A 17,963-nucleotide genomic window follows, 5' to 3' on the forward strand; every position below is an offset into this window, starting at 1 on the left:
TCACACTCTTTAGGAGGCCCCGCCTCCTCCAGTACATGGATGACAGGTCTGTGCTACCATGCTGGGTAGAAAATAGGTTCAATCAAAGACAGGGATCTGAGGTCCTGGCCACTTCCAACAATGGGGACACCAACGTTCAGAATGTCCAGTCATCTTGGACTATGTCTAACAGTGAGGAAATCCATGAGAACCCTGTCACCCTGAGGACATGGCAGTATTAACAAAACCAGGTAGCATTCAAACATGTCCGAGGTAACAAACCAGAGTGCCAGGCTGGGGCCACTCAATGGTAGGGTGCTCACTTTGTGCAGTAAGGGCCCAAGATCCATCCCTGAAATTGCAGTAAACAAGCATTTACTGGGGCTATAGCTCAGTGGTTGGGTGATTGACTATCATATGTGAGGATCTGGGCTCCATCCCCACAACTAAATGCCAACAACCACAAAATCCCACCTGGTCCTGGGATCACTGTTAACACTGAGGGCCTGAGTGCAATCCTCAGGACCCCTATGGTGCAAGGAGAGAAACAACTCCTCCAAGTACTCCTTGACCTCCACATGCTCCTACCTCACACACACACACACACACACACACACACACACACACACACACACACACACACACACACGCACAGTGTAACTAAGAAATCAAGAAGCAGGACAGTTGCTGTCAAACACCTTTAAATCTAGAATGTGGGAGGCAGAGGCAGGTGAATCTCTAGGAGTTGGAGGCCAGCCTGGTCTTCAGGGCCAGTTCCAGGACACCCATTGCTACACAGAAACCCTGTCTCAAAAACAAAACAAAACAAAACAAAATATTGGGTCTGAAGAGCGCTTGCTGCTCTTCCAGGGGATCTGAGTTTGTTTCCCAGCATCCACACTGGGAGTCAACCCAGGTTTCCCATCGGAACTTGGGTATGTGGCCCGGTGCCTCTGCACCCATCCACAGTGGGGACTGCAGCTTCCTACAGACAGGCAGGTCTAGCCTCCAGACCTACACCTTCAAGTGTCCTGTCCTCCCCTGCCTCAAAGGCGAGTTTCTCAGGGCCCTACCTGCCAAGAGGAAGTGAGTATCACTTAGAATAGAAACCCGAGAGGGTGTTTTCCACAGGCAGCAAGCAAGACAAGTACAGACTCATAGTATCTCCAGGCAAGGGGTGGTGTGAGTGGGCGTGGCTTCTTGCCCCTCTCCAAGCAAGCTAAATGTTTGAGTAGCAAGCTAGGAAGAGGGCCCCATAGGGTCCCACTCCTTCCAGCTGAAGGTAATGTGTCAACTACGGGGGTAGAGGGAGGGTCCGCATTGGGACCTCAGATGGGGCGTGCCCTCAAGGTGCCCCGCCTCTCCGTCACGCTAGGGTCCTGCCCAATCGTCATCCCAAGAGCCCCAAAGTGGGGCAGGTGGGTGCAGTGGAGGAGGTGAGTCTGGGAGGAGCTGCAGGGAGCAGCGAGCAGGCTGGCGGGGGTCCGGATATGGAGCCCGCCCAGTACTACTGTGCACTGACTGCCCAAGTCCACGTGAGTTCCTGATGGTCGTGAGTAGAGACCCAAGCCAGTGAGGGATGGGTACGAGGTTGGTGCTGGAGTCCTGGGGCACTAGAGTGGAAGGAAGCCTGGGAGACACTGGGACACTGATGGATTTGCCTGCCTCTATGGTGGCTGGAGAGAGAATGTGGCTGTGGTGGCAACTGGGTGTTCTCAGGAAACGGGGGAGGCGAGGGAGGCAGAGCCCAGGGCCCGGACCAGGGAAAGGGGAACCTGCACGCATCTGAGCCCTGGGGTGTAGGAGAAACCTCTGATGGGCACTCAGAGAACAGGATAAGGTCTGTGGCAACTGTATTGGGAATGAAACTTTCAAAAGCTGGGTCTGGAAAGCCACACAGGAAGAGTAGGAGGAAAGAGCTCCAGTGACTTGAATGATGGTAGGCCTCCCTCTGAAAACTTGCCCCCACTTTCCTACTTTGGTTTTACATAACCCCTACTTTTCTGTCTCCTGCCTGCAGTTCTGCACATGGAAATTAGAGCACTGTGCATGCATGCTGGGTAAGTGTATCACCTTGAAGCCACACCCCAAGACAGGTATCCAGTATGCTGTTTCAAGGAAGTGCAAAGTGCTGGCTTTGGCCTCTTTGTTGGGAAAAATCACCCCACCTGTGTGGGTCAGGTGGGAACTCAGGACTCCTGGTTTGACTCCCCTCCTGACAAGAGACCATGAACTCGTGGCTCCCCTTCCCTCATCTCTCTGAAGTGGCATGTGTTGGGTGGCCCCAAAGTTCAATCCAGCAAGAGCTAGTTGTGCCAAATGCTTGGCTGCCTCCCAAGAACAAAGTCGAGATCTCCTTCTGCCTCAGGGGGATGGCTACTGTCTCTTTACATGGAAAAAAAAAATGACATTCCCACCAGACAGGTCCTCATAGTGACAGGTGGCATGGGTTATAACTGGGAAAGAATTGGGGACGCTGGGAGCAAGGCTTGGGATGAGGGAGTCCATTATATTTCCTCCCAAGAGGTGGCTGACCTCAGCCAAACATGGAAAGTCATGTCAGTGATGAACCCATGAGGTTCTGCTCTTTGGGACACTTGCTGTGGCCCCTGCTTTTGTTTGTCTCAACTGACCTTTCCAACTACCAGGAAAGGGTCCTTGTTCCTATTTTCCAAAAATGGACTCAAGTAGGTGCTGGCTTTGGAAATGAATCTAGGCTTCCTAGAATCAAGAAGTGTGGCTAAGATGCTAGGTTCATGCTCTAAATCTTAGCACATGCTGGGCCCAGGCTCCCCCAGACCCCCCACCACCACCACCACCAAGAGATCAAAAAGACAAGTCCTTGTTAGAACCCTACCCTCTACAATAGCTCTTAATCCAGATTTGACTGTCAAACTGTCCTGATGTCTGGTGCCAGGTCCTTCTTTACCCTCCCACCAGGGCCACCTTGTGATACTACAGTGTCGCCAGCTTGCATTATCACAAGCGTGGTGAACAAAGATGATGACAGGTGGTCTCATGTGGAATGTGTCACGTGGAAAGCACCCAAGGTGAGAATAGATGTTGAGTGTGAAAATCTGGCTACAGTACCTACTGACCTCAGTGTGTCTCTGGGGCATCTGTAGGAGTTGGGGGAGAGATGGTGAGACCTTGGTTACTAGATACTGCTGGCTGCTGGGTGGTAGAAGGGATCACCCATGAGGTGTTACGATAAATCTTTCCGCCAAAAGCTGCCGAGCCCACCGCCACATGTGCGCTTTACGCCAGCTGCCCGCCCAAGTTAGGGCCCCAATTAATGCACAGAGAGACTTGTATTAGGTACAATGCTGCTTGGCCAATGACTAGGATTCTCATCTGCTAGCTCAGTCTTTTTTTTTTAAGATTTTATTTATTTATTATGTATACAACATTCTTCTTCCATGTATATCTGCACACCAGAAGAGGGCACCAGGTCTCATAATGTATGGTTGTGAGCCACCATGTGGTTGCTGGGAATTGAACTCAGGACCTATGGAAGAGCAGTCAGTGCTCTTAACCTCTGAGCCATCTCTCCAGCCCTAGCTCCATCTTAATTATCATAAATCTATATATTTTATAAGACTTATCTTATAGAGGATGCCTTCCACTGGCGCTTCTCTTGCCAGTGGCTCACATGGCGCCACTGGAGGAAGAGTGGAGGGCAAAAAAGGACACTTCCTGTTTCTCCTTTTTTAAATATGAGTCTCCTTGCTATGTCACTTCCTGCCTGGAACACCACTTCTCTACTACATTTCCCAGAATACTCTTTGACTCCTAGTCCTGCCTAACTTGCTGCCATTGGCCAAACAGTATTTTATTCAACAATCAATAAGATAAACATACACAGAAGTACATTCCCCATCATCTCCTCTTTTCTGTCGAAATAAAAAGAAAGATAACTTATCTTTTATAATAACTACAGAAAACTATAACTGTAACTATCTGTCTTTAACACTATCAAAGACCACAGAAGGAAAATATATGAACTCTAGAATTGATAGAGACATCTGGCTACCTGGACAGTCACTCAAAGTTCTTCTGTAACGTTGGGGCATTCATCTTCAGTCTATAAGGCCACAGTGTGTTTGGCTCACTTCTCCATTTCAACAAGAACCCTTCAGTAATGTCTTGTTTTGTAAGTTCAGCAGTCATTTTCTTGTGGGTCCTGCATGTCCGGTTTATACAGCAACAAACAGTCCAGGCAAGAGCAGTTTCTTGCCCAAATGGCTAATCTTACCATGTTGAAAGCAAACTCCATAACAAGTTTCTTTGATGCCCATCTTCCTTTCTGATGTAATTGGTGTGCCAGGAGCAGTTGTGTCTCACTGTCAAGAAAAACCCTAAACCATTTAAATGCCATATTTCTGTAGGTCTTTGAAAGGTTTGAAGAATATCTATCCATCTCAAGTACATCTCTGTATATCTAGAAAACATAACTAACCTAATTACAAGTTCTGACTATCATAGGTGACTATATAACCTGTATTTAATTATGTATATCATTTTAAAAGATTTGTATAAACACAATACCTAAAAGAGAGGAGACATATACATATCACAAAATTGACCTTAAAGTTGTATCAATAAATGAAAATCTATACTAATGCAAAACATTCATTCCTATATCCTATTCCCCCTTTTTTTCTTTAAAAAGAGATTGATTATGCTCATTATCATTTATAACCAACCCCAATTAAATGAAAACAAACATTTATAAACAATATTTGGGGGTTTGGGCGTCGTTCCTTCTAGACTGCTTCCTGCTGTTTGGGGGAGATGTTCATATACCATGGGGGATCATGATAAAACATAGAAACCTGACCAAGTCCTTGTTTTTGTAGTCTGTAAGGCTGTATCGTATCAGCTTCAGGGGGTCTTGCTTGATCAAACCATATTAGTCTGGAAGGAATCCATAGCTTTTTATTTTCTGTAGAAACACAACCAGAAATTCTTTTTCCAAGTAGCCTGTCCTTAGACTTAAATTTTGAAGTCAAAGCATTTTTAAAATGTATAAGTTGGATTAATTAAGCATCATTAATAATCAAATGTACTTTAATAGCAGTAAGTCTTAACTCGGCAATTAAACAATTTAAAGACAACAATATGGCATATAGAATCCAGATTCTCTGTGTATTTTCCATCTTTATGTGGCTTTTTTGTTACTTTATTTTTACTTTCTTTTGTTTCTTTTTCTTTTCTTTCTTTTTTTTTTCTCGAGACATCGTTTCTCTGTGGAAATCCGCCTGCCTCTGCTTCCTTCAGCAAATCCTACCAGCATGCGCCACCACAACCCGCTACTCTATTTCCTCCTGTTACTTTTTCTCTCACAAGCCTACATATATTTTTAAATGCAGTGTAAACCTTTAGAGGTTTTTCTTTATCTGGATCTGTCTTTATCATCTTGGGAGTGCCGAGTCCAAACCCCAAGAGCTCTGGGACGGCGCAAGCATATGGAAGCTGCTCCAATGCCTCTCAGCAGCCCAATAGGGCAGGCTGTGGCGGCAGGTTTCCCTCTTTCTCTGGTAACCATGGGGCATGGGGTCATCCTGCTCACTGACACCAATGAGGGACCAGGGAGGGGGGGGCAGCTGAAGGAGCCTGGTGGCACAGCAGGGCCATTGTCTCTCTAGGTCTTCAATCACCACTGACCTGGGTTTCTGGAGACTCTGTCCCCATCTGGGAACAAACTGTCACTTTTCATGGAAGGTTGGCTGTACTGTACTGCATCCTCAGAGGTTGCTTGATCATCATTCCTCTGACAAAGTGCATTATTTCCTCCACTGTCCTAGGTCCCTAGGTACCCATCCTTTCCCACATGCAGACTGTTGAGGTGTGTGTGGTATGCACGAGTGTGTGTGTGTGTGCATGCTAGTGCATACCAATCACTTTCATCTCCATTTCAGTCCGTCCTTTGCATGTTCCTTTTGATCCCTCCCTCAAAACTTACCATGACATTGCAGCTTTACCTTACTTGGAGAAGTTTGTCTACTCTGGGGATCATCCAATTGATGATCCTCTCTCAGATGATCCTCCATGATCCTCCTTCCAGGCCTTTGTGTCTTGAGATCCCCAACCCACCTGTGCCGGGCAGTCCCTGCCCAGCACACCATTCAGCCAGGCCCCAGGCTTGGCTTCCTCACAGAACAAGACAAGCCCTTCTCTTCTGCTCTTGTGGTCCTTCAATTTCTCCTGACAGTGTCTATAGATCAAAAGGTTGCCTCTGACCAGCGTGCAATGCAAATCTTCCAGAACTGGGAACTCTGCTCCCCTAAGTGTGCTCCTGTTCCCTTCCTGAACCTAGACTCTATGAGGGCTCTTTGGACTGTGTCTTTCAGACATTGAAGTCAAAATTCAGTAAAGCGGGGCCTGATTTGGAATAGGATCTTGTAGAGATCAGAAGTTGAGGTACATTGGAGTTTGCTGATCTCCCCATGGACAGCAAGGTATGGACAAAAGGATATTCCAGAGACCTGGGTGGGATACCAGAAAAATCAAGGCTTTGGAGCTCAAAAGTAGTGCAAACAGACTTATCATTTTTATTACTGATGCGTTCTCTGATGGTTTTCCTTGGCTGTAGTCAACTTGACTACATGAGGAATGAACTAAAACAAAAATGACTGGGTACAGCTGTGAGAGATTTCTCCTTAATTTATTTGAAGTGAGAGGACACAATTCTAATCTGTGACAGAGGAATTATGAGTGCGTGTCACTGGCTCTTCACAGACTGACCACACAGACTTTAATCCCCCCAAGCCAAATGACACCTGTAATTTCCAGACAGAGCTCCAAGTGTGAGCCAGCAGCTCCTTTGACCACCTCACTTGCCGATTAGCACTTGTTCCTAGCCTGTGCCAGGCCCTTCCTGTAGCACAACCACTTCCTGGCCCACTTCTGTTTCCATCCTAGACTGAACAAAATCTGTATGTCTTCTTTTAAGAGGCAGTAACCAGAAGTCTGTTCCCCAGCACCTTTGCTGGCCTTTTCTTTGGTATATCATATCCCCTCTGTGCCTTTTCTTCTAGGGCACAGAAGGAGACAGGCTCTGAAGTGGCTGCACTCTGGATACAAACCATAGGATGGCCCAGCACTCAGATGACACCAAAGACTTTCTCCTAAGCAAGCCTCCATGGACATTGCCTTGGGTGTGCCTCTGATCAAAGTGGCTATTAATGCTTCCAAGGCCATCAGGTAGTTGATCCCTTGTATGCCTCTGGAGGAACAGTGTTCCTTGTGCTCATGAACACTTGTGATTTGTTTACAGGGCAGTGTCTGGTGTCCAGAGGGGAGATTTGCTGTGTTGATCGGTGTTTGGATTTTTTTTAAAGATTTTATTTATTATGTATACAACATTCTGCTTCCATGTATATCTGCACACCAGAAGAGGGCACCAGATCTTACAACAAATGGTTGTGAGCCACCATGTGGTTGCTGGGAATTGAACTCAGGACCTCTGTAAGAGCAGTCAGTACTCTTAACCTCTGAGCCATCTCTCCAGCCCCAGTGTTTGGATTTTTAAAAAAATCTCTCAATTCAAAACTGGATATACTCACAATGGAATCTGTGGTCTTTCATTTTTAAACCAGTTTCATGAAAGAGACAGTATTAAATGAGCTAGCAATAGTGAACATTAGGTCAGTAGACATTTCATCCCTTACTCCATGCCTAAATAGCCCTGATAATTGATGCTTTTCCTGCTTTGTTTGTGACTATTCTCTGTTAGCCCCCTACTGATTCAGTGAGGTTTTCTTTGTTGTTGGTGGTGGTTTTTTGTTTGTTTGTTTGTTTGTTTTGTTTTTTCGAGACAGGGTTTCTCTGTGTAGCTTTGGATCCTATCCTGGCACTCTGGAGACCAGGCTGGTCTCGAACTCACAGAGATCCGCCTGCCTCTACCTCCCATGTGCTGGGATCAAAGGCGTGCACCACCAATGCTGGCTTCAGTGAGGTTTTCAAGACACCTAACACCGGAAGAACTAGAGATTATCACATTGTTTTACAGATAAATATCATTTTCCCTGTTGTCTAAATCTTGGGGAACAAATATAATGAATTGAAAAACAGCTGTTCCTGATGTAGACCAGCAATTGTAGACAACCAGGTATTTCAAGGTGTCCCTGCCTCCTCCAGGCTGGTTATATCATCCCTTAGTGACTTTGTTAAGTATGTTCTGTCCTCTGTGAAGACAAAAGACAAAAAAGGAGCAATGGTATTGTCAGAGAGGGGTAGGAGGAAGGCAAATGCACAGGAATCAGTTCCCTGGGAAGCAAAATGTTCAGAACTGCTTCTCATGTCCAGAGAGGAAGAGGTAGGGCTCCCTTTGTCAGGAAAATTTCTTTTAAGCTTTTCTTGAACAGAATGGTTTCTCTTGAAACTAATAAGCCTCAGTGAGAAGTCTGTGAAGCCCTTTGTTGCAGTGAAGTACTCATGCCTGCAAGTAACACTTTGGTTCAATGAAGCATTGCACTGCATACAGTCCTGCGTCCTTCCTTGTGTAGTGACCTTTTCTCCATGCAGCACTCCTGCTGCCCCAATTCAGCTAGACAACAAGAGAAGGTCTGTTATTAGGAGTAGGCTTTGAGGTTTCAAAAGCCCATGCCATTCTCAGTTAATTCTCTCTGCCTCCTGCTGTGAACCAAGTTGATACAAGCTTTCAGTTACTGCTCTCCAACCTGCCTACCAGCTGCCATCCTCAGCATCATGATGGTCGTGGAACCCTGAGCCCAGAAGTAATTAGTTTATAAGTTGCATTGTTGCCAATCTCTTATCACAGCAACAGAAAAGAAACTAAGGCAACATGTAAAGGCTTGATGTCCTGAGTTTGATTTCTAAAGCTCCAAGGTGGAAGAAGAGGACCAACTCTCACAAATTGTTTTCAGACCTCCACCCATGCCCCATGACATATATGCTCCTATACATATGAAGACATGCATTAAATGAATAATTTTAAATAAGAAATATAAAATAAAAGTATAATGTCTTTCAGAGAATTAGAATGTTGAGGACTAACATTTAAATCATTAACCTTTTGACCTACAAACAAACCATATGACTACTTACATATGATTCATTCCAATTTCTCAGTACTATCTGTAGTTTCTAGTATATGGATCTTTATCTGTTTAACACATTTAACTCTATTAACGATATTATCATAAAGTATAGTTTTAATTTCTGTTCATACATTTTTATATTTAAATGATATGTGGTTGTAGGTATCTTGTGGTCCAATATGACATCTCCGTGAATATGTTCAACATGGATGATCAAGTGTGAATCGTTGTCATATCTCTCACCTCATATATTTACCATTTCTTTGTTGTCATAGTATCATTAATCCACTCCGCTATTTTGAAATCTTCAGCCAGCTGTTGTAATTCATAGTGATCTTATTGTTCTATGTGATAGGGGATATTAGGAGTGATTCCTCCTATCTCACTGCACATTTTCCAGTCATTCCTTTTTATTTTCCTCTGAGATCTCCTCACCACCACTAGTTGTTCTACATATGTAAGATGGAAATTTTCACAGAGGCTAGTTAGATGTTTATCACTTTTGTTGATCTCATAAAAATATCTTATTTTTTTCTATTTCTTTCAGTTCTAGGCATTAAACCTTTGGCCCTATCCATGTTAAACAAATACTCTACCACTGAGTTACAGCTCCACTTTTTAGTTTTTGAGAGGGTCTCAGTAGGTTCCCCAAACAATGTCCCTGGTTCCAGTTCCATCTCTTCCCTTTGCAGGTTTGGGATCATGACCATAATTGCTGGTAATCCTTAATCTTATATATTGTGGACAAAAGAATCTCATCTCTTTTGGCCATGGTGTTGTCAGATAAAACTATAAGTTGATAGCTCTTACTCCATCTTGGATGACAGCAGACTGCAATGGAGTCTCAGCAAATGCTGTTGATTGGCTGAACTGCTCTTCACTTTTCATTAATATGAAAAAAGAATAGAAATTGCCATGAGAACTACAGCTCAATATTTTTCTCCGGCAGAGTCCCACAACTGTTTCTAGGAGACCTCCTTCCTTCCTTCTTTTGAAGTTATTGCCTCAGTCTGTGGAACTTGTCACCCAGAATCTACTGGGTTTGGTGTGGCATCCCATTTCTGATATTTTTATGCTATTCTGTTTCATTTCCACATATGCACAGCTCTAGATTCAGATTTTTATCAAGGCCAGATGTGAACTACTGTATTTCCCTATGAAAATGCATAAGAATGATTTACTAGAAGATGTCTCCAAAGCACTATCTTTAGATTTCATCACTTGAATTGAGACCTTTTTATTGGCTGGTTTGCTTGTTGATACAAGGTTTCATTGTGTAGCTATAGATGTCCTGGTACTGGCACTATAGTCCACGCTGGCATTAAACTCAGAGATACTCTTACCTCTGCCTTCCCAGTGTTGGGATCAAAGGCATGTACCACCACACCTGGCCCTGAATATGGACCTTCTTTACACATGACTAAGGGCTATGGTCAGCACATTTCTGTTCTGGGACCCCTTCATTAATGAATTAATTATTTATATATGTGTGCAGGGGGTCCTCAGTATGTATTCGAAGGGCAGAAGATAAATGCAGGTGTCCTTTTTCTTCTAACACATGGGCTCTAGGGACCCAATTAAATACTTAGGCTTATTGACAAGCACCTTTATCCTATGACAGGTAAGTGTCTGCTCTCTCTGATACTGGATGATTTGTTAATTTGTTTGCTTGTTTGTTGAATGTATGATTTAACTATATGATTTAACTATACATACCTGACTGGTGGGGAACTTACTATGTACAAAAATCTGTTCCTGAACTCATATATAGCTGCCTCTCTCCCTGCTGATGGTATTAAAAGCCTATATCACATGTCCAGCCCTGGTGCCTTGTTTTTTGTTTTGTTTGTTGCTGTTGGGTTTTTTTTATTGTTGTTGTTACTTCTTGTTTTGTTTTTTCCTTTTGTTTCTTCGTTTTTTTGAGATAGGGTCTTTCTCTGATTCTGAATTCTGTAGCCCCAGAATTCCATGAACTCACTAAAGTATACCAGGGTGGTCTGCAAATCAGAAATCGACCTGCCTCAGGGTCCTCAGTGTTGGATTAAGGTATGCACATTGTGCCCAGCCCAGGAGACATTTTTAAGGAGCTGTCAGTAAACTCAACCTTCTTGTTCTTCTAAGTATGTTGCATTTTTCACTTGATTTTAATAAACCTGCTTATCTAACGCATGTATCCAGAGCTATTTTGAGTCACACAACTTCTTAATTGTTTCCCTTTCCTAGCTATTGTTAGTTGACTGAACATGGATATGCAAATATCTCTGGAGCAGGAGTAATACCTTTGGATATATTTCCAGAAATGATATAGCTATATAATATGGTATCTTTGTTGCTGGTAGGTTTTTCTGTTTTTGAACCTCCAGATTCATTTTCACAGCAGCTGTACTAGTGTGCCATATAGTATACCTCTTTGTCCCGTCAGTTTTACTGGCACATGTTTATTGCAGTGAGTCACTGGTCTGGTTCAAGGCCTCTAGTTTCTGATACAACATCATCAATGGATCCTTAACAGAACTCCTCTGTGTTTTCCTGTGGCTGCCATGAGTCTTGGACACCGTGTGAATGTCGTTCCACAGGGCCAGTCCCTTCACCAGCTCCAGCAGGTCCTAGATGGAGTAGATGCTAGGGTTGGTTAACCCAAGGCCTGGCTGGGGACCTGGATAGTAGCCAAGCTGGTCAGTCCAGGCCCCTGGGGCCACCCACCTCAGTCAAGAGTGTGGAGTCAGCTCCCCTATATGCATGCCCTCAGGGTCTGTTCACCCTGACCTTTGGTGAGGGGTGGAGGCCATCTCTCCAGCATGTAGTGTCCATCCAGAGGCAAGGCCTCTATCATATCATGTAGAGCAGGGCCTAGACCCTCCCCCATGTGTCTAGGATGAGACAGTATCCCTCTATGTGCAGTGGGCTCCCAAAGTCCATTCATGTATTAGGGATAAATACTGATCCACTACTAGAGGCCCCATAGATTACCCAGACATCCAAACTGACATCCTCGGTCAGGGAGTATAGAACAGTCCTATGCTGGTTTCCCAACTATCATTCTGTGGTTCATGAGCTCCCCCTTGTTGAGGTCAGCTGTTTCTGTGGGTTTCTCCAGCCTGGTCTTGACCGCTTTGCTCATCACTCCTCCCACAGGCAATCTTTCATACCTTGCCTTCTAGATCCCCTGCTGCATCCCTGCTTTGTGTGCATAAGGTACGTTCCCTCATTCATTCATTTATTCCTTCAATCATTCATTCATTTTCTCTCATCTCCTTCCATCCTCTTCCTTTTGTCCTCCTCTGGTTCTAAACATTCAGGCTTGAGACTTACCCCTCTGTGGATGTCAAGTCTCAAATCTCTCTACAAGGAATGGGCTTTCTAAGTGGTCAGCTGGCTTTTTCTCACTCCCTTTATATGCCTCTGGTGACCCAGTGGACATCCTCCTCAAGCTTATTCAGTCACACAGGATACGGCTTGGCCTTAGAGCTCTCAAGTCTGGCCTCAGAAGCCAGGAGAATATTGGCACAGTTAGCAAACACTCAGGTGATGTGGAGATGCCCAGGTTATCTGTCTGGTCACTCAAGAGCCTTGATGTTGGTGGAGGTGACATGTAGAGTCAGAACATGATCACCAGATTAAGTAATCCATCTTCCCTGGTGTCATCTCAGGACACCCAAAGCTGGCAAAGAGAAATCATGCTCCATCTTTGTCCTCTGCCTCTTAAAAACATTCAGAATGTGAGCTGAGTAAATGTCTTATCTGCTTGAACATTTGTTTAACCAAGAAATCTGCACCTAAAATATAACTTTGGGCTTGGTGGTGGTGGTGCATTAATCCCAGTACTTGGGAGGCAGAGTCGGACAGATCTCTGTGAGGTCAAGGCCAGTCTGCTCTACAGAGTGAGTTCCAGGACAGGACACAAAGCTCCAGAGAAACCCTGTTGCAAACACACACACACACACACACACACACACACACACACACACACAACAAAAAAAAAAAAAAAATAAAAAAAAAACCACGAAAACCAACCAACCCACAACAACAAAGCCACCAAAAAATGTAACTCAGATCTCTTTGGCTCCATTTGATTCTTTTTATAAGTGCCTACTCTTTAGTCAAAAGCAATAACTGTCTTTGCTTAAACTTTCCTTTCTATAGTGCACTCCTTCAGAGGTTTTGTTAAAGGACTGGAAAATGGAGCCACATTTCTTTGCTTTAATTTTATTAAGTGATGCTCCCTAGCAACTACAGCATTTATGTTACCTGCACTTTTTCTTTCTATAAAATCTAAAAAAAAGCAGATCTGATTTACATAGATCTGATTTAAATAATTTGCATACGTTCCAATAGAATTATCTGCCCAGTCTTCCTCTGGCTTTAAAAGAGGAGTCTAAGGGTTCTATGAATATTTACTATTAATTTGTGTAAAGTCTTCCTGCTTGATGCTTTCAGCCCTCTCCTCTGGCTGAACTTGGGACACCCTTCCAGGAACAGAATTATCTCAGACAACTTAAATTAAAAAATGCACATAAAACTGGATTAACACAATATTTAAAATAAAAAGGTTAGCTTGGTATTGACAGTTACATAAACACAGCATCTTTCCACACAGATAGGAACCATTAATGTCTGAAAAGGTGCATATGCTCTATATAAATATTCACGGTGGTTAATGAATGCACTGCTCCCCTTAGAAATGATAATGTGCTGAATGCACAGATCAAGGAACACTGAGCTTGGAATTTTTAGCACTTGTCATGCAAAGTACAAAAGTGCAACATTTGGGCGCATTACTACATACATTGGGAAAGTGTTCACTGTATGATTGCTCTTGCAGAGTACGAAGCTTCTGTGCCACAAGATAGTTCACAGCCTGCTCTAACTTCAATTCTGGGGATATTTTGCCATCTTCTGGCCTCTATGGGAACTGCAAGCATGTACTGTATAGACACATTTTGACTAAATAGCAATATACACATAAAATAAAAATTATCCAAGTGTCTTTGCCTCTAGGCACTGTCATTAAAAGTGCCTATCAGAATGACCCCTTAGGGGGTAGATTTTTTGTTTCCTTTTTTTGAGACAGTCTTACTAGGTAGACTGGACTACTAAGGAACTCAATATACAGCCTAGGCTGGCTTAGAATTTACAAAGATCCACCTGCCCAAGCATCTCATGTGTTGGAATTAAAGACATATAGCAACACTTCTGCAATAACTGTCTATGTATTTTCAATAGGAATAGGAGAAGCTACATTCATAGACAAGAATTTCAGCACTATGAACTTAACCTAGTTGATCCTTTTGTTTTTCTGATGGACTGTGGGGTCGGTTCCAGCTCCAATTCACATTCTCAGAGCTACAGGGAAGCAATCCCTCATTTGCATGAGGATTCAAGGAATTCCTGCCCACTAGCATCAGTTCAGATTTGGTTTTCTGTCTTACAGGTTTGAAAAGGAGTACATTTTATACTTGTCTGCTTTGATTATGTTCAGTACCACTGGGCAGCCTGTGTAGAATGCAGAAGTAGCTACATCCAGGAGACGGTCATGTTTCTCACAGACACACTTTTGTGTGGACTCAGTGAGCATGGCTGCTGCTGGGCACCTGCAGTGCCTCCAGGGCAGGAATGGCAGAACCTCAGCACACTCACTTAGGAAAGAAGTGAATCCAAAAACAATCTGAAGAGCAAAAGCTCAGGCTTGGATGCTGTACTGTCAGGATGACAGTGAAAGAGGAAGCCTCATGTTCATCCTTTCTTTATTGGTATAGAGACAAACTCAACAATAATATGAACTTGCCTTTGTAACACATGGAGGACTTGATTAAAATTTCACAGAATGCCAGAGGATATATCCAAAGCCCCTCCCCTCCCTGGAAATTGACCTACGATTATTAGGAAATGGTAACACTGAACAAATCCTGAATACTTACTCCCTCTGTGTGGAAGAAAGAAGGGGGGACTTGTTCAATGTGGGGGCTGCCTTTGGATAAGATTGTGTCTCACATAATGCAAAACACTAGGGAAAGAAAAACAGAATTCTTTACGTGACAAGTGGAAGGCCGTGAGACTCCACAAAGGGTGGGTAGGAGTTGTTCCAGCACCAAAGACATTGCAGTAGTTCCAAGAGGCCTCAAGCAGGATGGGAGTGATTTTACAGGCCTCAGAGATGCACATGGGCACATCTCAAGTGGAAAACTACACAGCAAGCCAATGCAGACATGAGGGTCATCTGCCCTACACAGTACTTCATCACAATATAACCCTGGCACACCGAAGGCTTACAACTTGACAAATGTCTGGCAGTTGGTTGGGCTTCTTCCTGGCATCCAAACTCACTGGGAGACTTGGAGTGTGAGGACAGAGTCAGCCCAGGGACAGCCCCTGCTGTACATGGGAGACACGCTTTCCACACTATCGCTCCATGCTGGTCCTAGGCCCTGGGCTTTGCCTGGTGATAGAAGTGCTACCGAACCCCCATGTGGATAGATTTCCAAAGGTGACAAGGAAGGGCAGGATATGTGGTACCAGGTCACCAAGTTAGATCTGTTCTCACAGGTCAAAGAGGCCATGCGAGGTTCTGAAGATAGAGCCAGGTCCCTGTGGACTTTGGAGGAGTATGTTACTGTTATTGTTTTCATTGTTGGGACCAATCCTGGGTCCTCACATGCTGGGCAAGGGCTTTGCCTCAACAGAGGATCATTTTCTAATCCAAACTCCTAAATTCTCCCCAAACTGGAAGTTCCTGAGCCATTCACATGGTTCCATGGATAGGATATTCCTCATATGGCAGGGAATGGATTGCCCTTAACAGAGACACGGTGCAAATGTTGCAGAGCTTATGTTTCTTTAGAGGGCCTTTTTTTCTTTTTTCTTTTTCTTTTTCTTTTTCCCCCTTGGGGTCTACCATTCCCTCAGCCTCATAAACTATTTTCCAACTCCTCTCCTGTGGGGTTCCCTGAGCTCTGAGGGCATGGATTTCATGACAATATCCCATTTTTAGGGCTGAGTGTTCCAAGTGTCTGCTATGTGTCTGAATTTGTTCCCATCTGCTAAGGAATTGATTTATGAGTATATCAAAATAATATTAGAAGTCATTTTTTCAATACGTTTCTCTCTTTTTTTTTTCCTTTCAGATCAGTATCATTTAGTTTTCCAATAGCTTCCTATGCTATTGGTCGGGGAATTGGGAGCGTATGATCAAGATATATGCAAGGAAACAGAAGTGTAGTGTTGCTGCGCCCTCTTCTGGCCAAAGTTCATCATGTGCTTGTCCTGTGGCAATGAGGCTGTGCACACCAGGTGTAGGGTGCCACCTTGTGGAAGTTAGAATTTAGTGCACCTGAGCACTGTATTCTCTCACATTTGCCTTGGTCCCTCTGTTTCCCAGCTTTAGTCATAACGGAAAGGTACAATTGTTCTCTGTTGAGATTAATGCTCACCCCTCTACCTTACAAAAGGTCTTTCAGACCAATGATAATTCTAGGGAACCCAGGTCACTGAATATCATTGAACAATTCAGGCCAGGGATATCTGTCTAGTCCAGTGGGACATTGTTCTCCAAATACCCAGCTGTAAGTTCTTACTTTACAAGCCATGTCAGATGTCATGGTAGAAATGCAGTCATCATCCTGAACCCCACAAACAAATGTTACATTTTATAATGAGCTAATAGGAACATCATTGTTTGTGGTTGTAAGAAACTGCCTGCCATGGTGGTGCTCATTCGGAGAACTCAAGGAGGAGGAGGGCAGAGACAGGCAGAATCAGGGAGATCATCCTGGTCTACATAAGTAACTCCAGGCTAAATACACACAAAAGAAACTTGTTCCAAATAACATTTTCAGCAATTGGAAACCAAGATGAGCATGTCACTGCAAATATTATACTTTACATCCCTTCTGTGTGCAGAATGTAAGACCAAACTTGGTCATTCCAAGAGAACATTCATGGCAAACTCAGAAACCCAAGCAACCAGGTAAATAAGAACAAAAGTTATGAAAATATTAATATAAAAATGTAGCAACCGGGCTGGAGAGATGGCTCAGTGGCTAAGAGCACGGGCTGGTCTTCCAGAGGTAATGTGTTTGATTCCCAGCAACCATACAACCATCTATAATGAGATCTGGTGCCCTCTTCTGGTGTGCAGACATACATGCAGGCGGAACACTGCATGATACACTGCATAATAAATAAATAAATCTTTTAAAAAGCCGCGCGGTGAGCCGGGCGTTGGTGGCGCACGCCTTTAATCCCAGCACTCGGGGGGCAGAGGCAGGTGGATCTCTGTTAGTTCGAGGCCAGCCTGGTCTCCAGAGCGAGTGTCAGGATAGGCTCCAAAGCTACACAGAGAAAACCTGTCTTGAAAAACCAAAAAAACAAAACAAAACAAAACAAACAAAAAATCCAGCATCCTGGAAGCAGAGGCAGGAGGATCTATATGAGCTCGAGACCAGCCTGGTCTACAAGAGCTAGTTCCAGGACAGCCTCCAAAGCCACAGAGAAACCCTGTCTTTAACTCCCCACCCACAGAAAAAAATCCACCTGGAGAAATGTCTCAGTGGTTAACAGCATTTGCTGCTCTTCTAGAGGACCTAAGTTCAATTCCCACCACCCACATGGCAGTCACAACTGTCTGTAACTTCACCTCCAGGGGTGTCCTACACCTTCACACCAATGCACATAATCCCAGCACTTGGGAGGCATAAACAGGCGGATCTCTGTGAGTTCGAGACCAACCTGGTCTACAAGAGCTAGTTCCAGGACAGCCGCAGAGAAACCCTGCCTCGAAAAGCAAGCAAGCAAACAAACAAACAAAAACAAGTACCCAGGTCGTATATCACTGCCTTAAATCCACAGCACTCAGGAGGCAGAAACAGGTGTAGATCTGTGAGGAGGCCAGCCTAGTCTACAGAGTGAATTCCAGGAAATCCA

The sequence above is a fragment of the Cricetulus griseus genome, chromosome 8 (genome assembly GCF_003668045.3).
Source record: "Cricetulus griseus strain 17A/GY chromosome 8, alternate assembly CriGri-PICRH-1.0, whole genome shotgun sequence".
Taxonomy (NCBI): Eukaryota; Metazoa; Chordata; class Mammalia; order Rodentia; family Cricetidae; genus Cricetulus; species Cricetulus griseus.